We start from the raw sequence: 24,601 nt of genomic DNA on the forward strand, positions 1-24,601 counted from the left end.
ATTATTATTCTCATTGTTATTATTAATAGCAATGTACTTCTTTTGTGATTCTTAGCACGTGCCTTTTTTTTGGAGGACTTGAGTTCACATGCATCTCATGATAATCATTCCTCTCTTCTATTAAGCCAAGACGTTTGGAAAGGAACTCAGTCAGTTAGAAGCAATACTACCCCTCCCAACCCACACAGTTTTCATACAGCATTCCTGCTCCCAGGCTCAACTGGATCACATTAAAAGGTGATTCTACCAAGGACCCTGGTTCTGATAAGCCAATCTCACCAGGGATAAAGGGTTCAGTAGGAAGGGAATTAACCCTAAGATTCCAGTCTGAATGGGGAGTCAGTCATTTCTTAGAGTACTTCTGTTTAGCTTATATATGACATAGATAGATAGATAGATAGATAGATAGATAGATAGATAGATAGATAGATAGATAGATAGATAAAGGGAGATCTATCTCTATATAATCTCCCTTTATATTTGGACTATGTATACATCTATCATAGTATCATAGTGCTTAGGGTTGGAAGAGATCTAAATAGATTATCAGGTCTGACCCCCTGCCCCGGGCAGGAATGGGTGCCGGGGTCATATCACCCCAGCCAATTATCTGTCCAGCCTCCTCTTGAAGACCCCCAAGGTAGGAGAGAGTACCGCCTCACTTGGGAGCCTGTTCTAGAGCCTGGCAGCCCTAGCTGTAAAGTAATGTCTCCTGATGTCCAGCCTGAACCTTCTCTCTAACAATTTGTGGCCATTATTCCTAGTAACCCTGGGTGGTGCCTGGGGGAACAGGGCCTCCCCCAGTTCTTGCTGGTCCCCCCGGTCAGTTTGTAAACGGCCACCAGATCCCCTCTCAGCCATCTCTTGTGGAGGATGAATAGGTTCAGCCCCTTTAGCCTCTCTTCGTAGGCTCTTCTGCCTTGACCATGCGAGTGGCCCTCCTCTGGACTCTCTCAATGCTAGCCCCATCCCCCTTGAAGTGCAATGCTTAGAACTGGATGCCGCCGAGAGGGGAAGGATCACCTTCCTGGACCTGCTTGTGATGCATCTGTAGATGCATGACAAGGTGCAGTTAGCCTTACTGACCACTTCCTTGCATTGGCGGCTCATGCCCATCCTAGAGTCAACAATGACTCCAAGATCCCTTTCTCCTACCATGTTGACAAGAAGGGTGTTCCCCAGCCTATAGGTGTGTTGCTGGTTCCTTCTCCCTAGATGCAGTACTTTGCACTTGTCTGTGTTGAATTCCATCCTATTCTCATATCATAATATATATAACATATAATATCATATATGTATATATATGATAAACACTGTTGTGTTTATCCAGTCACTCTGTCCACAAAAGTCAAATATCTATCTATCTATCTATCTATCTATCTATCTATCTATCTATCTATCTATCTATCTATCTATCTATTGTATATAGAGTGACTGGATAAATGCAACAGTGCCACGACTTTCTAATCTAGGCCATTGCTTCAGTGTTATAGTGCCTTTGGTTTGTAAATGCCTCTAGAGAGCCATCAGATGAAAACAACCTTTATGATCCCCATTTGTGTATATGAAAAGCTGATTATACCTGGCCCATCACAAGTGTTCAAGAGGAGAGGGAAAAGTGTTTTCCCCATGTGGCCTTGTTCAGAACACCTCACTCACTATATGCCAAAGAGATTTACAGGTACTCAAAGGTCTTCTAAAGCTGCTAAAAGGGAGCAATGAAGTATGAAGTGAGGTGGGGCTGTCCAGTTCTGAATCAAGGCTGAATTTCTCAGAGAATTCTTCTCCCACCAACACATTCCATCCTTCCCCATAACACTAGACAGTCACAGGAAAGCCACAGCATAGCCAACCTCACTAGATAGAACATTACTCACCAAAATATACTAGGATTCCTTTAAAAGTTCTCTTCCTAAAGATATTAAAATACAGAAACAAGTTCAATTTGTTAGTAAACTTGCTTTTCTCAGAACAATTCTCTATGCAGTATATATTGTAAGTGGTTGTTCTTAGGCAAAGATTCCATTGACTTGAATAGAAATGTTGCCTGAATAAGGAATGCAGACTTTCTTTGCCTGTAAACAGAATTGTAGTCTGCACATAATAAATCTCTAAAACAATTCAGACCTTTCATTCTAATTCATTATGAACAGAGCCAGAGTATATCTAAATTAATGATGAACACCATTTTGACTCTCAGTCCTACTCCTGCTGAAATCAGTGGCAAAACTCCCACTTACTTCGATAAAAACAGGAGCAGAACTTATGTTTTTCAAAGTCTGGATTTGGGATAGGTGGGATAGTTCAACATTCCAGCTGCTAAAAATTTGGATCTCTGGCTTGGGGAATGGAGAGGGAAAAATGAACACATTTTCTGGTTGGTTGTCAGAAAAAAACATAGTCTAACATAAAGGGACAATTAGAGTTGCCAATGCAAAATAGATAGGATGGATTTCATATCAATAACATCAATTTTATATACTCATCCCATAATAAAATGTAGTCAATGTAATGCTTTCCAGCAGAACTCCAAACGATTAAATGGCAGTTAAGTAGTTTCATTTGTCTCGATCAATTCCATTCAAAAGCTAAACACATCAAAATAAGTAACATCTAACCTATTATATAATAAAGAATGTTAATTATTGCAGAGTTAAGACTACAATTAGATAGAAAATGATGTGGCTTGCCAGATAACAAAGGTAGGAAAACACAGAACTAAATCTCTGTATGCAGTGATTACATCACACATGATAACACTATCCAAGATGCTATTGTTTATCCTTTAGATAATGTCCTAATCAATATATACATAAAGGCAAAACAAGAGTAATTGAGAAAAGTGTATTTGCTTCCATATTGGTACATATCTACTGAAAGCAAATGGGATTCTCATCAGCAAAAAGTATTTGAGCCTAGCTTGCAATTCTTTTTGATTAATAGGTTTTGAAAACATCATGTTTAGGATATGGTAAATATGCAAGCATTTGCTTAGCTGAAAGATAAGGGGCTATAAAATCAGCTGAGATATGACACAGCAAACAAAGACTAGAATAGCACAGTCAAAGTTGCAAGTCACCTTTCTTTAAGACCATAAAGAAGAAATGTGTTCCTCATTGTAGAAAGGTTTAGAGACAGGGAGTCTCTTTCACACACATTTTATCAGATGACATTTTGTCAATGATACCTGGCTGCAGCAAATTCTGGCAGTGTACATCTTTCTGCAACTATTTCATTCCCATGTCTGTGTATAAAAGGGGTCCTCACTGTACAAGGTCTTGTACAGGTAGACAGGTGACCACAATGGTGTAATGCTGACAGCAGCTAAATCCTGCATTTGATTTACTACATTCTTAGTGCAGTTGATTCTCAGTCCTCTGTTTTAAAAAATGCCATTCTATATTACCTTACTAAATACTGGGCATAAATAAACACCTTGGTCGCTCTTAAGTTGATGAGAGTTTTGCTATTAACTTCAGTGGGGCCAGGATTTCACCCCTTCCATCAGTGCTTGCAGCTGAGCTTTTTTGTGTGTAAATCCTCTCTCTCAACTGTACATGCAGGGCTTTGCAGATGTAAAATTGTATGCACAAGGAAAACAGCATTGGGAGATAAGGTCCAGACTGCTCATCTTCTGTTCTGCCGTAAACCTTTGTTACTTCAAGGATCAAGCAGTCTTCCCATTCTCAACATTGACTAGTGGCAAGAACAGGGGAGTGGGAGTCCCCTTGGGTTATATTCTATTAACTCACTCTCCAGGGTTTGACTCCCTAACTGCTTGTGCCTCACAGTGACCCATATGCAAATCAGGTGTTAAAATCTCTCTCACACGCATTACTATGAGGTTTAATTAATATTTGTGCTGAGCTTTGAGAGTGAATGAAAGTTGCTACTGTGTAAATGCACAGTATTATTATTAATGGTCCAGGATGATCTTAAGAAAGCGAATATGATACATTAGGGATCCTTTGGATGGGGAAGCCCTGAAACTAATTAATGGATCTATAGGGTCACATCAAAAGGGTCCTTCTCTTCTCCAAACTCCCTTATTTGTTTTTTGGCATCATACTTTTCCTTCCTATTTTTCCAAAGCCCAAGGCATCACAATTCACATTTTCTTTGCATTAAATTCTCAGACGAAGGGAGGGGGGTGGGGGAAGTAAAGAGATAAAAGGGACAAACAGCTCCAGATACCAGGCAGTGTAACCAATTCCTTAGAGTTAGTCTGTGCTTTTGAATATTTTATCATTTATAAACTGAAAACACATTATGCTTTGATTTTCAAATAGCAGCTGAAGGAACATGCCTGTCTTAAACCTTCTAAAGGACAAGCATCCTGACTGGGATGAAAAAATATGCATTTGGTGTTTCCAAACAGTCCTTGCTATGTCCCACAATTTTGTGGAGAAGGGGGAGGGGTGAATGGGAGGGTAGAAACCATTTGAAAGGGTGCTTGTAGTAGTACACAATGGGCCCAATTCCTTTCTGGTAGTAGTCCACTAAAGTCACTGGGATTACACCGGGGTGATGGCTTCCTCTAATTATTTTTTAAAAATTAATATAGTTCCAGTAGAAATATGAAGAATAATAACCAAAACATATTAACTGAAATATAAACTGATGGAGGAATTCTTAATCTGCTTTCTCTTCTCTGAGCACTGCCAGTTTCCTGAAACCCTACTATGCCTAAAGAAATAAATCTTTACCTTATTTGCCCTAGGGGAATGAGAATAGATTTATCCCAATATTCTGTGGTACTCAAAGTAGGTTCTAACCTTGAATCGAAAAATTAGTGGACTCAGTCTAACTAGACAGACTGCACCCGTGGGCAAATGAAACGATAAAATATTGGAGGGAGATTGATTATAAAATATCAACCTGTATGAGAAATATGACCAGGCATTAATAGGGCCTCAGCTTACTAAACTGATAAGCTTCTCTCTCTGTGAGTGCACCACAGCACAAGCACTAAGCATGACTTTCACATGCAAGACATAAAATACTTGTTACGTTCCAACTTTCAGCCAGAGCTGTGTAAGAGCCAGGCAGTACAGGGATACTGTACAACCTCAGCCCTTGAATTCTACAGTGATAAGGCAGACTCCCAGGATTAACAGCCCTGTCAAAGGTAACTCTCTGAAGTGCTTATTTGTTTAGAAGAAGAACCTCATTCATCATTAAGGAGTGATGGAAATGGAAGCCCTCCGACACAATATCTGAAGTCTACCTGGATGTATGCTTTTTTGGTATTGTAGAAAGAGGGAGATAAAACCTTCCTATCAGGTTCTGAAAACAGTATTAAAATGAAATACATTACTCGTGTTCAAAATGTAAAGCTTCAAAGACATTTTATTTCTTTTTCGTAAAAATATTGCAAGTCCACTTGAAGGAGTGTGTGCTTTATATGGACGGCAAAAGTCCAAATGGTATTACAATCTTAAGTACAGCATTACAGTCCTAATCTTAAATGAAAACCCTCCTTATATGGGATTATTTTTCCATTGGTTACTTTTGGACTGTTAGTTTGAATGAGCTGATGAAATTTATCTGGTAAAATACCCATGGTGATTTTTTTTTCCAACTGAAACATAATGAAAAAAGTAAAGGAAAATTAGAATTTGTAGGGACAAATAATAGAAACTTTATATTTGCTGGAATTGTTATATGGAATCTTTCATAATATGATCCTTAATTTGTTTTACCTTAAAATTTTTGGGTATTCACGTCTGGGATTTTCAGGAAAGGCTCATCTTTACATTGCACATTATTTGATACTAAGGGAAGGAAGTATATGAAAGCATTTATGTTTAATTGAGAATTGTTGGTATTGTTAGTGTTTGGAAAAACTCTCTCAGAGAAGAATGCTTTCTTGTAAAAGGCGATGAAGTTAAGAACGTGGAGGCGAGGGGAATTGAAAAATATGAAACAGCGTAAGAAATGACAGGCAATGATACTCTGCTCTGTTGGTGGTCTTGTAGATGCTGGGCCTAGTTGAATGTTAAGGAATTAAGGATAGGTTGTTCTATCATTTTGACAATGTGTTCAGTGAAGTGAACTAAGGAAGCTCATTTTACCAGTATAAAAATTGCATTAGAGACCATTAAAGGAGGGGCTTGTGCTACAAGAACATTGCCATTTGCTATGAAGCCAATATGAGAGTCTATTATTGCTGTGGTAGGAAATGTTAATTTTGCTTGTGAGGCTGTATTTTAGTGATCCATGATTTTATGTTTAATATACTGAACAAAAATCTATCAGATTTGATTCAGCATTTCATAAAAGTTCCCTCCTTTCTTTCCTGCCACACACCAAATGCAGCATATTTTCAAATAACTGCCTGAAGGACTACTACAGTTTCATCCCCTAGCCGAGATGGTCTGTAAGTGCCAAACTCCATACACTTCAATAACGGAGAAGAATTATACAGAATCATTGCCTTCAGCAATCTGATTAGCTGCCAATCATGGGACGAGAGGTATTAAATTCTGGAAATGATACTGCATCCTGGCGCAAAATGCAAAATGATGTATACACTGCATGATATAAATATATGTTACTGTAAATCTGAAACTGCCTTAATTCCTGCTGTCTTTTTTTTGCTCAGTTGTGCATTGCTTCTGCATTATTTTACAGCTGATTACCTCTGACTGCTCAACGACTGCTCCCTTAGAAAGTGCTAATTAAGATACTGAAGAGTCTCATCTAATATTTATACTTCTGGTGTTTCACTAGATCATTTTGCAGTGCATGAACAGCGTCATGAAGAAGGAATTAGAAGCAGTATAGCTTTGAGCCTCAGATAATCCTTCACTGATTAGTGAGATTCTCATCATCACCTATTCTGAATGCACTCCTCTCAGGATGTTGATAAAGCCCTTCAGTATCACAATATGGACTTCCAAGCACAGCTACAGCTTTTCTACCCAATCAAAGTGAAACCCTCAGTTCACCTGGTTAAGCTAGCTAATCCTAAATCGGCTTTTAGATTGTCACTTAACAACTCTGAGGCACTCCAGAAGGATCCCGCACAAATCCTGTGGTAAATGAGGTCTAGGCTGAGGGAAAATGAACAAACAAAAAGCTTTAAAAAATGGACAGCAAGTTCTCTGCCGAAAAAAAAAAAATCTTTGGAGTAAGAATAAAATGTCACAAATCAGACAGTTGTGTTTAGTTGGTCTACCTATGATGATGTATGGCCCAAGTGATATGTCAAACTGTATCACCTACATATTAATTTAAGCACACAGTAAGGTAAATGGCAAATTTTTTGAGAGGTTTTGGTGCTTTGTCTTTCATCAGCATGGATGACTAATAATACAGTGCAAAAGAATGTTAAAAGTTTCATTAGACTGTATATATATGTGGACTTTGAAAAATGTCTGAACAGCCCGCATAGCTATGACTCAGAAGCCCCCCCCACCCCTCCAATGAGCCTTTTCTAATTAATTTTTAACCAAAGTTAAGGTTTTCTGGTAATGTTAATCTTTTTTTACCTTATATGAGATGGTTCATTCATCTTTATTTTTCCTGAACTACAGGATATAAAATATACTGCAAACCTTGGTATCCCGTATTGCCTATTGGAAATGAAAACTTTGAACATTGGGTTATGAATGCTTGTAAGTAAAGTGAAAACAGAAACAAAAACAAATGAAGCATGTGGTAGTAAAGATCCAATCCAGATACAGACCTGCACTGTGGTTTTTCAATGACCAGCAGGGTGCAAAGCACTTTTGTATGCATGACTGGAAATGCTGCTAGTGGGCTCATGTGTCTAAATCGTGTGCTCACTGGTAGGCTGAATTCTCAGCTCCATAGAATTTAATGTAAAAGGTTTAATTGGATGCAGAGAAATCAGAAATTGCACAAGCTATTTGGTAAGTAGGAAACTGAGTCTCAGTGTAAGTTAGAGTGGACCATTACCACGTGGAACCTCCAAGCTAGATTGTGATACAAACAGAATTTCATCCGTTTTGGATATTCAAGGTGAGAACTACAGTATGGGAACAGGCAAGACCCTTTTTTTTCTTCTATGCATTACATTTTTAAAAGCACAAACAATAATAAAATAAGAAAGAGGAATGAAAACAGTTCTGATCATTGCATTTTAAAAAAAATGCTTGTTTTGGCCCTAAACTGCAGTCAATTACTGCCTAAATTAGAGGACAAATTGTTTTGTTCTAAAAAGGGGCAGACAAAATAAGAATCTGCCCTCACTTTCCTCCTGTTTCACTCTCACATGCCCTTCATTCATCTTCCCTGGAAGGTGGAATGAGTTAGCAGTGATTCGTAACTCAACTACCAACACGTGGGCACTTAAAGGATAAAGCAAAGAGTGGCAGAGAGTAAAACTCTTGCCATCTGGAGCTGCTCACTTACGTACCAGTGTGCACTGATGCCAGATTAAATAGAAAAAAAACACAAGAGCTCCAAGTTTATTATCTTTCATACTGAATTGTTTAGAAATAATAAATAGAATACACAAACCCTATACCACGGTAGTTTATTTTGTCTTGTGGGAAGTTTTAACAGTTTGTAGGATTAAATGGCTTTCCCCTTCTGTGAAGGGTCTGATGTAAACTCTTGTACCAAGGCTTAAAGTCTTAAGGCTGTTAGAAGTTTCCATCAGTCAGTCTGTATGTCAGTGGATAAAAAGTTGGTTGCTGATCTGACCTGTTCATCGCTCTCTGGAAAGATGCCATCAAACTACAGACACATTCTACAATGTTGTGGGAGGGGGAAATTGAGGAAGACTGCTATTCAGTAACAGAGGTATCTGTACCTCTGGATCCAACACTGGGATGCTCAGGCAAAGACTTAAGAACACTGAACCAATTTCGAGTTTGCTCATGAAATTGAAGCTATCCTTATATAAAGCCTAATAATTTCATGCACTTGCCTGCTGAGTGGAGGAAAAGAAAAATGAAATATCTTTAGAATACAATTTATGATTTGAGGCAGGTTAAGATGATCTTTGTTCAACATTTTAATTCTAGGATTTTGCTGAATAAACTATACTTATACAGATTAGTACACTGAAGATAACATTGTCAATGTCTAAAACTTGCTATAGGTCATACGATCTAAAACTGTGATTGTTTTACTTTATAAGTACTGCTGTTAAGTTAAATAATGTACATTAGCATACATCAAAAACATGTACATCAAATATATATTCTGAAATTATTTTTCTTTTTGTACTAGCTCACAGCATTTCCAACCCCCCTCAAAACAAACCAAAGCAAAAGATTGCTTTCTTTTGCACACTGTACTCTTAATTTTACTCACAATGAACTTTTTTATTTTAGTAAGACATCTAGGGAAATACTTCCCTGTAACTGATAAAGCATGAACTATTTCTCTTCTGAAATGGATTTATCTTAATATTTATCTACCTGGCTTCTTTCTAGCTATTTTTATTGCCGTCTTTGGGAGCAATTACTAGTCTATAATTATATGGGGGTCATTTTGAAATCTCTGTTCAGGAAATATTTTACTTGCACCTCTGTGTTTTTACCCCTGTTCTATTCCCTAGAACCAAAAGTGGATGCTATGTCTAAATTTACATTGGCAAATTCTGGGGAATAATTTGATACCAAATCCCCAAATTCTTCCTCAGGCAAAATCCTTTAACACGATTTTTGCCCAAGGAAGGAATGAATTACATGTTACATTTAGACCACTTAAAACATGAGTGTCTACATGTTAAATCTCATTAATTTTTGCTAAGTGCCCTCTGAGCATCACAATTTTATGCCACTTCAAGCGAAGGTTAACTCTGTTCTGCGCTGCCAAACTCATGTTAGCGTACCTTCAGTCTGCTCCATGGAGATAAAACAAACAATTTGCAGTCTTCTAGCATCTCAGAAAGAATAGTTCCCAGGGCTTTGCTCATCCTCCCCCACACACAGGCATTCAGAACAGGGATAGAGCCAGGTGTCCTGGCTCCTAGCCTGCCCCTACTCACCAGCCCTCTAGTGGCAAGTCAGAACTGTGCAGGCAAGAAATGAGATTAAACCTTAATCTACGCCTGCTCACAGCACATTCTAATTTTAACATCACTTAACATTCCACAGATTTATTTAAGTGCAATGTATAACTTCACCCTAAAAAAGGACTGCAGTATTTGACAGCTGGGCTGCAGTTTGGTGATCTAGTTTCCTGCATTCACTGATTTTCCTGAGGTTTGTGCCCAAAAGCTTGCAAAGAACAATTTTTCCAACTATTCAGTCGGTCTAATAAAAGATATCACATCTAACCAAAGAACCTTGTCTGCTTATGTCCTTAGACCAACACAGCTACAACCAACAACCTTGATTTTCCTGATTCACTCCACCTCCACTTCCACGGAAAAGTAGGAAGAAAATTTTTCTTATGTTCTGAGAAACGTTAGAAATAACTTACACAGCAAGAGTACTAAAATTACAGTAAGAACATTTTGGTCCACATTTGGGTTTAGTCTGTACTAACATTGCACAAGTCAGAGTGTGTGTATGTAGTTTAATGCTCATCTTTTTCTTCTGCTGATTTTGGGGCTGCTCGTTGGAAGTCAATTTCATTGAAAGCTCCCTGAACTTACTTCATTTAAAATATAGTGAAAATAGTGAAGCTGTTCTTATAAAACAATAAAATAATAGGTTAGGCTTCTTAAGAAACAAGTACTGTTCCTAAATGGCTCGTACTCATTTGAGAAAAAGCAACTAGGTGCAGAGGATATGTATAGTGAATGTAAGAGCCATGGAAGAGTTAGAGATCTTTATAGCTCCTACGTTATTAGCAGGTCTAACATAGGATTTGTGTGTCTACTGCTTTGGCTTCTTTGGTTACAATGACTCGTAAATACATGCACTGCATTTTAAAGGACCTGCATCCATAACAATGACATTGTGCATTTTACGTTGGTTTTGCGCACTGAAGTTAACTGCAACATTACAGGGTTTGGAAAGAAGGACACTTTATGCCAGGGTGGCAGACTGTATGCTGCTATTACTGTGCTTCATCACTAGGTGTCAAAGAGCCAGTAGCAGCCCATGTACATTGAGCAAACACTACCCAAGAACAAGCTGCATACATGCAACACCTATACTAATGTGATTTATAGGTCACGTCCACTCATGCATTTGATCTGGGATCAGTTTACTTGCAGTCTCCCAGCACCAGTCCCATGGTCGCAGAGCTGGTGCTGGGAGATAAGGATCTCCCAAAACCCACTCCCCGATTGTGATTTCGAAGCAGGGGGCTTGGAGCTCCCAGCTGCTGAGGCAGGGGGACACAGTCCCCACCCGAGCTCTGGTGGCAGAGCCTGCCCTGGCAGCAGGCAGCAGCTGGGGGCAGGGAGCAATTTTATGCCCCCCTGGTGGACAGCTGACTGGGAGCAGTTTTGCTCCCAATCAGGCATTTACATGAGTGGAACTGTGCCATTACTAGTAGAAAGTAAACTTGCTACTTGTGTTTGCAGGTAGCAAATTTACTCATGATTAGTGAGGTTTACTGCATAGTAAGCATGTGCACATATAGATGCACATGATTACTGCACAGTAAACTATGCTACTGTGCAGTTAAGTGTCTTATGTAGACACACCCACAGTCATGTAATTTTACAAGTGATTCTTCCCAGGGTTATTTTACACCACATTAGGCAAAGTTATACCAGTGTAAGGATTTAAGCCATCTGACCACTCCTTGTTTACACTGTGTGCATTTGTTATTTGCCCAGGTCCAGAAAGTTGTACCAAGTTGTGTAGGGAGGCATAACAGCTTGGGCTCTGAGAAGCACATGGGCAATTTATCTTGCCTTCTGTGACTTCAGAAGTCTTGCCCGGTTAGAATGCCTCTGGGCCATCCACACACAGAACCGTTTTGCTTCTCTTATTTTTCAAAGGGCATTTCCACATCAGCAATACCTATCTATTGGCATTTTTCTGTCATGCCACATGACATGAGGCAATGGTGAATAGGATCAGGTCAGGGATGCATCTTGTCTCACCATGTTTGTAGTTGAAGAAAACAAGGTAATAAAAGTTAGCTTGGTTAATTTTTATAGCTTTTTCTATTGGCAGAATGCAGAGATTATCATTTAGGGGAGGGATAAAATCATGATAGATGAAAACCAAACATTAAACATGGACAACACAAACATAAGCCAAGTGTGGGTCACTGGACAATTAAAGCAGATTATGACAATGGTTTGGGAGTGACTGAGGGACACTGCTCAAGATATGAGACAAAATGGTTTGTTTGCAAAAGTGCCAAATATTCTTTTGAATTTTATTGATTGACTTTTTTTTTCTGAAGGAGGAATTGGCGAGTCTTTGAAGGCTATCAACAACTCATTCCTTTGCTCAGGTTTTCTAAAGGCGTGGAGAATCCCCATTGTGTATTTTGGCAATATGTCATTAAGCACCATCCAATGCGAGGGAATAACCTTGTTACACAATGACATAGATTATGTATCACCTGAAGAACCTAGCGCAGACATAATAGTCAACAAGGTAAAAGAAGATGAAGAAGATAATCTCATGTGAAGAGCTGAATGAACTAAAAAATTCCTTAATAAGATACAGTTAAGCCTAAATTAGAAATTACTCCTAGGCCTTGATCTCTTGGAACACTTCCCAGTGAGTCAGTACTGAGCCCGACGCTTTGCAATGCTGTCAAGAATCGGTGGAGGTGGCATTTTTTAGATAATGTAAAACCAAGATCTTGGCCACTTAGCATCTTATGTTACTTTGAGGGTGTTCACCTCAAATCCTTGACAAATTCCTACTCTCTTCTGTTGCACTGCTTTAATTCTCACTGGAGCTCCATTACAAAGCATTCTGCCTGTACTGTGGTCCTGTGAGAATCTGCAGTTAAATAGCCGACAAGTTCCACTCTGGTGGTAGTAGATATATCATTGTATACTTAGTTAGCATAGTGCTTCAAGAACCTTTCAGAAGACATGCATTACACCTCTACATGTTATTAAAATGCCCATTTATATAAAATGGTTCCTGATAGGCCACATTTAGAACAAAAACCTGACTTCTCACAACTCATCTGTTTTTGTAAATGTTTTATATTTGTGAACAGATATTACTTATTGCCCTATGAAATGGATAAAACTGCTGTTTTAAGGAAGAACATTACCATTTTAATGCATATTGAATAAAACATACAAGCTCAACTTGATTTAAACATAGAGGCCTCTATGATATGAAAAGCAACATTATTATCTACTAGTTAATATTGAATTTTTCATTGGGCACAGTTACTTTTATGCCACTACCAGAATTAAAATTTATTTCAGGAACAAAGTGCAAAAATATACTCTCTTTCTATTTATTCTAGCTGTAAAGAAAGCATGTCCATTCCAGGTTATATGAAACACACTTATGAAAAAGTAAATACATTGACTCCCCCAGTTTCTCACAATCCACAATAGTTCAAATGGCAAAAAATTAAACAAAAATTAATAAAATATTTCACAGAGTTGCACATATCACCGGACTGTAAAAACCCTCCCACTTCTTAAACGCAGGAAAGAAGAGATGGGCTTTGCTGTTTACCATTAGACTCAGTGTATTTCAGAGGAGGATGAGGGAGAATTTATTGATGCTGTCAGTAAATTTACTTTAACTATTTTGCTACTGCTAAATGTGCTAGATATGTTCAGCAGTTACATGTCTTAATGTTCCATTGATTTCCTTTGAATGGTCACTTAAAATAACATTATAGATGTGTGCAATGAATCTAGCAGGAAAGGGATTACATTTCTTTTTATCAGTCTATGGATTTCCAGAACAAAATCATTCCCCATTTAATTCCAAACTCCATGTTTACACAAAAGTGTATTGAAACCTTGAATCTGGGCTGAATCCCAGGGCTTTTACTGCATTTTGGTGGCATAAAAGGGACAGAAATCCACCAGATATCCCAAGTGTAATGGATTCCAGGTTATGCTAGGTTGAATAAGAAGAAGAAGAAAAAAAGAAATCCTCCCCAAACCCAGAAAAAACATCAATGGCCAGATCCTCTTCCACCTATTAGATGCCTAAGTGTGGTCTTACTCTAACCTGCTTGGGTCCTTGACAATGTTAATAAAGAGAGTGGGCTCGTTGTCTTCCTCCTCACTACATTCTTCTGACAGTCTTAAGACTAAGATGATGGTCTGTTACAAATGTAGATGTATTAATGGATCTTCAGGGACTTGAACAAAGTTGAATAGGATTGCATTTAGGTTCCCTATAGATAGAACTCTACAGAATAAAGTCCTGCTTTCATTCAAGTCAATGTCAAATGCAGCATCATAATTTTGATGATGCTGAGTGTTCATGCAAAGGATGAATTACATTTCAGATCCCATATTATTCTGGGCCCGCAGGCCACATAGTGAGTTTTGCTGAGCTGTCACGGGTTAGGTCAGCACCCCTCCCCCCCCGACCCATGTGCAACAACTCACCAGAACTCCCTTTGTGGGATAGAGCCATAGGTGAGCAGGGAGCGGTGTTTGGGAGTGGGTTGGATGGGTGAGGCCAGGACAGGGTGGTAACAACATGGGGCTGGGGCCAGGACAAAGCCACAACCTGGTGCCCACATGCCAGTTACCAGTTCAGTGGGCAGGAGCATGCAAGAAGCAGACTGTGGCTCTGCCCTGGGTCCCAGTCCCATGCTATCACCACCCTAAGATCCTGGACTTGGCCTCAGATGCAGCTTCCTACCTGTCTGTGGGCCCAGCATGTCTGCATGGCCTCCATGGGTCCTAGCTAGTCTTCATGGGCCACTGTCACCACCTGGCAATCCCGGGGTCTCTATGGAGACCAGTCAGGAGCTATGCAGGCAGGACGCTCTACTGGGGGTGGATGCAATGGGGCTGTAGATGGGTGGGGAGCTGCATCCAGGTCCGGGACTGCGGCTGGGATCATGAGGTAGTGACAGTGTGGGGCTAAGGCCAGGGCAGAGCTGTGATCTGCTCCCTGCATGCCCCTGCCCACAGAACCAGTGCCTGTCTGTCACAAAGGCATGTGGGTAATGGACCATGGCTCTGCCTTGGCCCTGGTCCCATACTGTTGTTGCCCCAAGATCTTGGGGTCTCCCCAGCCCTGCCCGTCTGTCTCACTCCTGGACACCACTCCATGCCAGTCGTTGGCCCCATCCTAGCCACCTGGCCAAGGACCCTCCCCACGTGGTCCCACCCCCAGCAATGGGTGCAGTGCAGATGGGCTGAGGTGCCTGGGCAGTGGGGCTACGTCTGGTGGCGGCAGCCAGAAGGAATCACCGCTGCTGCCATTGTTGCTTGGGCTGTTGGGAAATCGAGTCCGGGTGCCAAGCTGTCCCAGCCCTGCTCTGCGCGTGCACACACACCATGTCCTGGGCTGCCCCTTTCAGCTGGGCCGGGCAGGACCCACTGTAGGCTGGACAAAATCCCTCAGCAGGCTGGATTCACCCTGTGGATGATATTTTGCCCACTGCTGATTTAGCCAGTTCTTCTATTCCCTCACAACTGGTCTATTAAAAGTTAATGTAGGATTTTGCCTCAGCTATCATCATGACAGATTTCTTATAACGGTCTCGTTATTATTTTATAAAATGTGACAGTCCCATTGCCATAATACACTGGAGCCAAACATTTAAAAGAATGGGAACCAAAAGACAGTCTAAGCCCATACATAAATCGGTGGCCTAATTTTCATTAAGCACCCACCCACTCCCACCTAAGTCAATGAATTAGAAGCCTACTTTCAGGTATCCCTTTCTTTAGAATTTCATCCTGAATCTTACACCAGTAAGAAGTTACAGTATACGATTATATCGGGGCATTATAATAATCAACCAACAAGTAATTAAAAACTATTTACCAGTGATGTCATCCTCACTCTTTTCCAAATAATCTTTCAAAACAAAGCATCGCTAGCACTTGCAGTCACAAGGACAACCACTGCTGTGTCACTCCTCCCCTGCCATTCCTGTGAGGAATGTGAAGAGGTACAGAAATTTCAGAAAACCAAAAACAGAGAAAAAAAAATGCTAACGGCACATTTCAAAACCTAATGCAAGCTTGATTTAGGTTTGTTTCAAGCCAGTTCTTATTTTATCTGAACTAATTTGCCCATCTTCTGTTTCTCCTGAGATGCCTTTCTTCCTTGTCATAATAAACAACCGAATCATTCACAATAGGACTCCGAGAAGAGAATGGGATCTGGCAAAGCAAATAAATACATCAGAAGGGGATCAGAAATATCCCTTGCATAGAATGCAGAGATTCTATTTGGATCACCACTGCATTCAACAAGGGTACACGCTTTTGCATGCAGTGCCTTCTGGTAGAGAGTTGCAGAGACATGGGAATTTGTAATTCTCCTCCTGCAAAGTTCGATTTGTTTTGGTAAAAATTCACACACCACCCCACATTTTCAAGAATCTGCCACACTTGTTATGCCATACAGAACTTTAGCTTCAAAACTTACTCTTGCATCACTGCAAAATCCACCTTTCATTTCTCTAATCCTCCGTGGCAGCTAGAGGGAGAATATATTAAACAACATATTGTCTTCATTGTGTTATTAAAGAGATAGAGTCAGGGTCCTTGTGTCATGAAGTAAGACTTGATGTTTCTTTGTGACGAACACAAAATATCTGCAAACGCTCACATCTTCTGCTTTAAAATACTTACCAAGTCTGGGGATTAATGTTCTTTTTAAAAGAACAGCAAGTCTAATTCAGCTATTTTTTTAGATTCAGCTTTCTAAGGCAAGAATAAGGCACTGGCCAAAAGTGAAATGTTTTACTATCTATACTAGTGATTCTCAACCAGGGCATCTATTTTTCTGTAGACAAAAAAAAAGAGTGAAAATGAAGAGCTAGCATTTTCCAAGGGGTGCCTTGAGTCTAAAATGTTAAGAACCACTGCTATATACAGTAGAACTATTTGTTCGATCTTTGCCTAGAAAGAGGGAGAAGAGGCCTCTTTTACAAAATATTTCATGTTTTAATTTTTTTCCCCAGATGGCCTCCAGCAGCATTGCAGTCTACAGGTGTAAGCACAAGGTAATTACATCTTTTTGAGAGAGGCAGTATTATTTCCTTGCAAATCAAATGTGGGGCAAAGACATGGCTGGTCTGTACTCTGCCCTTCATCACTCAAAGGAGAGCAATTGGGAGCAATCTCCTTAATCTCCTGAACTAAATATTTTTATGGCCAAGCAAACATGCTCTTGTCATGCCACAAATGCCCAGAATGTGGGGCTACAACATACGTGGTATGAATTTATATTGCTATTTTATGGCTGATGTCTGATAACTTTAAGATGGGAGCATGTGGGCAGTGTGGAGCTGCCTGTGCTTTCCAGCTGCCCTGGGCAGGCACTCCCAGGGCTTCAGGGGCCCGATCCTGCATGGCTTGCAAATACCCATTCCTTGGGGGCTCAGTATATGAAGCCCCTGGATATGTGGGAGTGACTGGCTGGGTTCCCTAGTTTGGGGTTCCCTGGGCATGTGTTGACACTTCAGTGCAGTCCTGGAGGTGGGACCACCTCGATTGGTGGAGTGAGTTAGGGACACCAGGTACACGTCTCCATAAATGAGGAAACCCATAGTTTCCCTGCTAGCTGAAGAGTATCTGGGGATGCCATAGGCACTCCTCTGCTACCGGGGAAATCTGGGATCCCCCCATGTATGGGGGAAGGGGGTGGGACTGAGTGTTTTCCCACAGGACTGGGCTCAGGCCCCACCTGGGAGCAACCAGGACTGGACACTGTGGAACAACAGGCCACATCTATTTCAACCCTATGAAGTGGATTGGCTGTGCTGGAACACATCCAGGCACAGATCCACTTGACTGGGCGTCATCTGTTTAAAGCCCTAGAGACTGCAGTTCTTTCCTGTCTTTATGTCAATAGTCCAAGGGGGTAAGTTAGAAATCAGCCATATTCTTTCCCCACACACTGCTTCACCTTAATACATGCCAGGAAATATCTAGCTCAAAATTTGTCCTGTCAGAAACACATGGCTATTTTTATACTAAAGAGCAATTTCTGGTGTATTGTGATGTATTGTAAATGATGCTGAAATATAAAGAAATCATAGAAAATTAGAATTGGAAGGGACCTCAGGAGGACATCTAGTCCAACTTCCCGCTCAAAGCAGGACCATCCCCAACTAGGTCATCCCAGCCAAGGCTTTGTCTGCCTGGGTCTTAAAAACCTCCAAGGATGGAGATCCCACAGCCTCTCTGGTAACCTGCTCTAAAATACAGATCTAAAATAGAGGAGAAAGCACATTGGTATAAACTTGTCCCTGTTTTTTTCTTATATTATCTTAATTGCCTTTATTCATTTACTCAATCAGATTGAAAACAAACTCCAAACTTTTATTTATAGCGTAATTCAAAGTTACTAGCTGACTAGCTTCGGGGAAGTAAGTGGGACAACCTCACATGAAGAGAGTTAAGCATGCACAGAGCTATTTGCAGGATCTGGGTTTAAGTGATGAGCTCTACGAAATTCAGTAATGAGTCATCCTATTTGTGGTCAAAAAGCTGCTACTGCAAACACAGTTTTGAAGGTATCTAAGAGAACTGCTTTTGCCTTTCAGGCTTAACATGTGTGGTTGTCTTTGAACACCCTGGGATGTTTATGTATCTGCACACATAATATATTGAGACAAGGTAAATCCCCGCTTTTCTTTCTTGTCTTTCAGGCATTTTCAGTGCTTTCTTTGGGCTTGTCTTTCTGTTTGAATTTTGCAATCCCAATTCTTTCAAAACTACTTGGAGAGTAAACAGAGAGGCTTTGTACCATGAAAAAAAAAAGGCAGATGAACAATAGACAGCAAATAACACAAACTGCTTTTGCATTTCTTCCTTTAAACAAATTAGAGTAAAAGCTTTTCTTGGAAAAAAAAAAAAAGAAAAAAAAAATCCCCCACCCCCTACAACCCTGCAATCATTAAATGATTTTGACATGCTTAGAGAAAGTCAATCTCTCTCACATGTATACAAAAAATCCTTTTATCAGGTTTTTTCTCTCCCCATTGTGCTGAAATACGGTTGTAATTACCTGGCTGTTCAGAGTAAACAGATAACAGAGAGGCATTCCAAAGGGCTGCATCCCTGAGGCTGCGGTTCATTGTAAGGATTCTTGATCAGCTTTCTCCTGAGACTGCCTGGAAAACAAAAATGATATCACTAAATAAATTCTGCAGCATCACACTGTCTTTCTCTAGATGGCAGCATTTGCCTTATTGACTGGCCTTTGGATGAAAATTTCACACACACAAGTAAAAACAAAGACTGAGTGGGCTTTTGGTTGGAACTGACTTTATTTGCTCTGTTGGGTTGGGCAGCAATGAATGTGCACAGTGACGTGAAAGTTTTTGCCCCTATAACTTAATTTTTGTTTTTGCCCTTTCAGTTTTTATTTCTTTGGTGCACAAGTCCTTACGTTGACAATTGGTGCTACCATTTATCCAAAAATCCAAATATCCAACTCAAATATCAAACTAATCACCAAATTCCTGATGGTTTCACCAGGAGTTCAATGCACAGAATAGGTGCATCTACATGTGCACTTTAATGCTCAGTTGCCTATTTTACTGTGTGTTAAAGTATCATGTAAAAAACATGCAATTACATGAATGCACAATAAAATAGGCTACTGCTCATTAAGCATCCCTTAAAAACTGTGCACATTCATTACTATTCATTAGGGCAGCCTCATGCACATTTCTTTAGTACCTCACACTGGAGGTACTAAATTTAATGCACATTAGAAAAAGCGCTTAATGTGCATGTAGACTTGCCCAATGATGGTATAATTAGGATCCAAAGCCAGATTAGGTAAAGCATCCTTGATTAAAGTGAACCAGTTGAAATCTTCTCCCCAAGCATTTTTTAAAAGTTTGAATTGTTCATTTAATTTTGGAACAAAACATCTTTGAGCACTTGTATATTCTGTGCTCAGCTCAGACCAGAATTTGAGGTACCAAACTAGGGGGGGAATGCTGCTTCTGTGGTTTTTCTGCCCTAACCTGAAACAGAACCAGAAAACTCCTACATTTCATGAGATTTCTAATGTGATCTCCACACACAAGGAAAATAAATGATCATTCAAATGATTAAACCTTAGAGTGTTTGCCTTTCACTGAGGCCCTGATCTTACAATCCTGTGTGCCAGGGAAGACTTTTCTACTCCTGCAGAGCACGCTGACTTAATGAGATTATGTAGACATTTGGCTGTAGGATTGGTACAGAAATAAGTGAAGACTAACTTAAATTTCCAGATAGATAGATTTCTGTCCAAATTATCCAGACTTCTTACACATTTTAGGTAGTGTCAGGATGGTTCTCATTTTACTTCATCACTTATTTTTACAGCTTACTCTTTAAAAAAGAGTTTCACTTTGAAAATCATTTCCAGATATCTTACTCATTGAGTGCATCTACATGTCACCCTATGGCAATGTTGTTACTGCTCTGTGCTTTAGTACTTCCTTTTAGAAGAACTAAGACACAGCACAGTAACCGTCTGTACAACACTGTGAGTGCAGAGCACATTAATTTTTGCCGTTACTTCACTGCAGTGGTGCACTAAAATAGAGGAGCATGCTACTATGGCGAAGCAGCTGCCAATCACATGTAGACTCGCGTGATAGCTACGTCTCCATAGTGCATCATACAATAATATAGCACATTGCTACAGTGACGTAGGGTGACATGTAGACATGGTCATGAGTGACTGGTGCCTCCTGAATCTGGGGGGGCACCCACAGAAACCGCCGATGGCAGTGGCCCTGTCAGGGGGGGCACTAACCCCGTCAGGGGGGGCATGTGCACCCCTGTGCACTCCCTACCAGTCGCCTATGGACATCAGTGTCGACCATCGGGGGGGCACCGACCCTGTCAGGGGGGGCATGTGCACCCCTGTGCACCCCCTACCAGTCGCCTATGGACATGGCCATTATATAGTAATCTGCTCCCCATCTAGTCCATTTTATTTTCACCAAATCATTCTCATATTAAAAAAGTTTAATTGTTGCATTTTACTATGTGCACCTTGAGACTGCACTACTTCAAAGGAATGGTACCGAATAACTTTGAGAAACTAGAACTAAAAGATTGTTCCCATATTCGTTCTAATAGATCCACTTTTAAAAAGCAAGAGGAATATATTAAGTAGGAATGAGTACATACAGCCCTGCATACATTCAAATAAGCTGCTACTTCTCCCTCTGTTGTTTCGTTGCATTTGCACTTTCCCCTACACTGAATTCAATAATTTTGTACCTTAGCTTAGAAAGATTATTTTATGCTAATGTTTAGCATTCGTTAGGGCCATAGTGCTAAACATATTTGCAGAGGAGTAACAGCACAGTCCTATACCCAGGGCAGTTGTGGCACACAGGGTAAAGGCTGTAGCCAACAATACAGTGACCTAGAAGCACAGCAGCTCTTATTTTTGTGCTCCCTCCTAAGTTGGCACCTTGTGGCTTGGTTGCCCCCCTCCGTTTTGTTACGCTACCATATGCTTTCACCAGGTAACTAACAAGTATGGTAATCTGAAATAAAAATAAAGAATATATTCCCTATTTGGCCAGGTCCAGGCTCAGTCCCTGTGACAACATTTCCAGATTTTATTTCTCTTATGACTTGTTCATCAGCCAGAGCTCCAGGCCCAGTTCTCTGTTCAGTTGCTTTTCTCTAGTCCCCATCCAAGGCAGCAATTTTTTTTTTTATGGGATACTCTCTTTGCTTTCCCCATTCCTTTTTTCTAGTCTGGATTTATCCTTTAATTTTAATTTCTTCTTGATTATTAAAATCTTGGTCCCTTGAGAGGGGACAAAATCTTCCCCGATAGTTATGAACCTCCTTTGCAGAAGACCTGCTTATTTAGGTTATGCATGCACATCTTGAGCCCTCACTCTCATGAAGTAGCTCTGCTTCAAAAGCAGGGGTTAATATTTGAGTGTGTGCACAAACTTCACAGCTTCAGCCTGCACTAAGTCCCGTGAACCTGGCATTGCAGGATTACAGCTGGAAACTGAAGCACTAAAGCAACCTGTGCTACTATCAATGACCCAAGTGGGGGAGGCAGGATTAGGATGAAAATGACAATGGGATTAGACAAATGGGGTGCCTTTGTTTGGCCCACATAGTGTTACAACAAAAAATTCTATGCGTTAGGATGTGCAAGTGTGAGACTAAGCATTTTACTGTGCAGTTCTGATCTGGGTTTTATTTCAATTAACCTCCTCATCTTAGTCTCCTCTGATGAATGTCTTGCCATTTGGAAATTCATTTCTCTCTCTTTGGAAACTTTTGTAATTATTTTTAAAAATAGTGTTGTGGAGAGCTGATGGCCAAATGCCTATTGATCATGTGGAAGGATATATTCTTCTTCTGACTTCAAAGACTGCAATGTTTTCCAAGGAATTAAAATTGGCAACCAAAATACCAAGGGAGAAATAGAGAGAGGTGAGAGTAAAGAGACTGTATCTCCAAGTGAGGGAAAGCAATAACAATCTCAAAACTCTTCAGCTAACTTACAACATAGGCACCAGGCTCTTGTGAGACACTAGACCTATTGGAATAGCTTTTGACAATAATAAGAATTATCTGAATAAATGGGTTGTAAATCTACTAGACTGTGCCATTTATAATGATACAAAAGCAGCATTTTTTCTGAGTCAATAGGAACAGAGAGGTCATGTTTAATTTAATAATCAAGTAATAAACAGACATTAAAACAAACAGCATGCTCCAGATACATTTTCAAAGGGGGGAAAAAGTCATCATATTGAAATCAGATGCTATATGCATCACACATAATTTCTTCCTGTACTGTACTCCTGCCCTGTCCCCCACCCCCCAGTTCTGGAGATACATCTGTTTCTTCTCCCTCAGTTGATATGATCCAGTTAAATCCAAGCTTTGGAGACACTTGCATGAAACATCAGTGATTACTTGATTTCTCAGTACATAAATCTCACTATAGTCCTTACTATGTAGGTCTCTGCTATGAGGTAACTTTTCCTATGAAACATTTTTTTTTGTCTTTGCTGCTATCTGTCCTGAGACCTGCACTAACATAGCACTGTCAAAACTGATCTCCATATAACACACAAAACAATTGTTTTGTCAGAACAACCTGGTAAAGAGAGTGGGAAGATTAGAAAAGAACAGTTGCTTGCCAGGACCCATCAAGATTTCATTAAGCACCTATAGTATACCTTGAATTTTCAAATGACTATAGGTTCTAAAATCAAGATAATAACAAATTACTTCAATTGAATATGATCTGATTAGAGAGGCATTGTCTCTCTCTCTCTCCAACTTGTCATCCAGCCAGCTGTCCAAGTGCCCATGCACCACAACTTGTGCAAGGCCTTGCACAACACATGCACAGCAGCCAAAGCTCAGTTTCCAGTTCCTTGTCCTCTAGCCTCTGTGGTGCAGATGAACTGCGGGAATGAATGCAATGAGACTTGGGGTCCATAAGTTATTTGAGACGCATGCCAGCCAGACAATGAGCACTGAGACACCAGCTGTCAGCAGCAGAATATAATGCTGTGTCAAGGTAGTGGCATGTTTTTGATCAGCTGATTTAGTTAGTTCAATTCAAATCAGAAAGGAAGTTAGTCAGACTAAATCTGGGGGTGTCCCACACCTGTCAGATATTGTCCCTGCAACTCCTGCCTCAGTGGTGGGAGAAAGAGTAATCTTTTTTACTATAAAAATGTATATAGTTTCCCTCTTGCCAAGTAATTGATTAATTGCTCTCCTGATCTGCAGGTTTTGGCTTTACCCACTCTTGTCTGCAATGCTAGTCAGCCTTTGTACCTAAAGCACACTTAATCTGAATTGAGAGTGACACTAAATTCTCCTGTGCTCTTTCCATCCTTCCCCTCCCAGTCTACAGAACTGAAAAAAAGTGGCCAACAGATGGAGAGGCAAGATAGGTAGCTAAGCCTATGAGATAGAACTCATACCAAAAGTGGCACAAAACCTAAGATTAGTTCTGAGAGCATTCAATTGTTCTAAAATACCCTCAGGGGAATACGCATAGATAGCAGACCTCTGAGGATAGCCTACAAGAGGAGCCTGACAGAAAGACTCATGTATTAGGGAAATTACTGTATTTACTCAAATACAAGTTTTCCCCAATCAGCAAGGGGAAAAATGCTCCTTGTCTTACATTCACATACAATGAAACCTCATTAAATACACTGAATGCCATTAAACTACTGCCAAAAGTAGCATGTGCTCAGTAATGGAAACCAACTATGAAGTTGATTAAATGCAGCCAATATTGAGCATGACTATAAAACATATGGCCCATATGGAGTAAACACTGATGAGAGCCTACCAAATTTTTTTTTTGCCTTTTATTTTATTTTTTTTAAATGTTGTCTCAGTCAAATCAGCCAAATCAGGTTCAAATCCTATCAACTGAACAGAGCTTAACCATTCAAATTTCTGTGGAACTATCACTAGCAAGTATCCTACCCCCCAGACTCTTCAGCCTGGGGCTTCAGTTACTCCCAAATCCATGGTAGGTATCCCACATGCAAGCTCCAAGACCTGGAGTTCAGATCCCCCCAGTCTCATTTTCCCCTAGCCGAAAGGCTG

General features: G+C 40.2%; 1 long non-coding RNA gene across 2 annotated transcripts in view; it reads right to left on the minus strand.

Moving 5' to 3' along the window:
- LOC109286303 (uncharacterized) overlaps positions 1 to 24,601 on the minus strand; it is a 323,714-nt gene that overhangs the window by 186,493 nt on the left and 112,620 nt on the right. For both annotated transcript variants that reach the window (XR_009459861.1, XR_009459862.1), the window contains 2 exons: positions 19,035 to 19,140; positions 15,837 to 15,944 (listed from right to left, as the gene is read on the minus strand). This is a non-coding gene — a long non-coding RNA (uncharacterized LOC109286303). The remainder of the gene's footprint in view (positions 1 to 15,836; positions 15,945 to 19,034; positions 19,141 to 24,601) is intronic.

The sequence above is a fragment of the Alligator mississippiensis genome, chromosome 2, assembly GCF_030867095.1.
Source record: "Alligator mississippiensis isolate rAllMis1 chromosome 2, rAllMis1, whole genome shotgun sequence".
Classification (NCBI taxonomy): domain Eukaryota; kingdom Metazoa; phylum Chordata; order Crocodylia; family Alligatoridae; genus Alligator; species Alligator mississippiensis.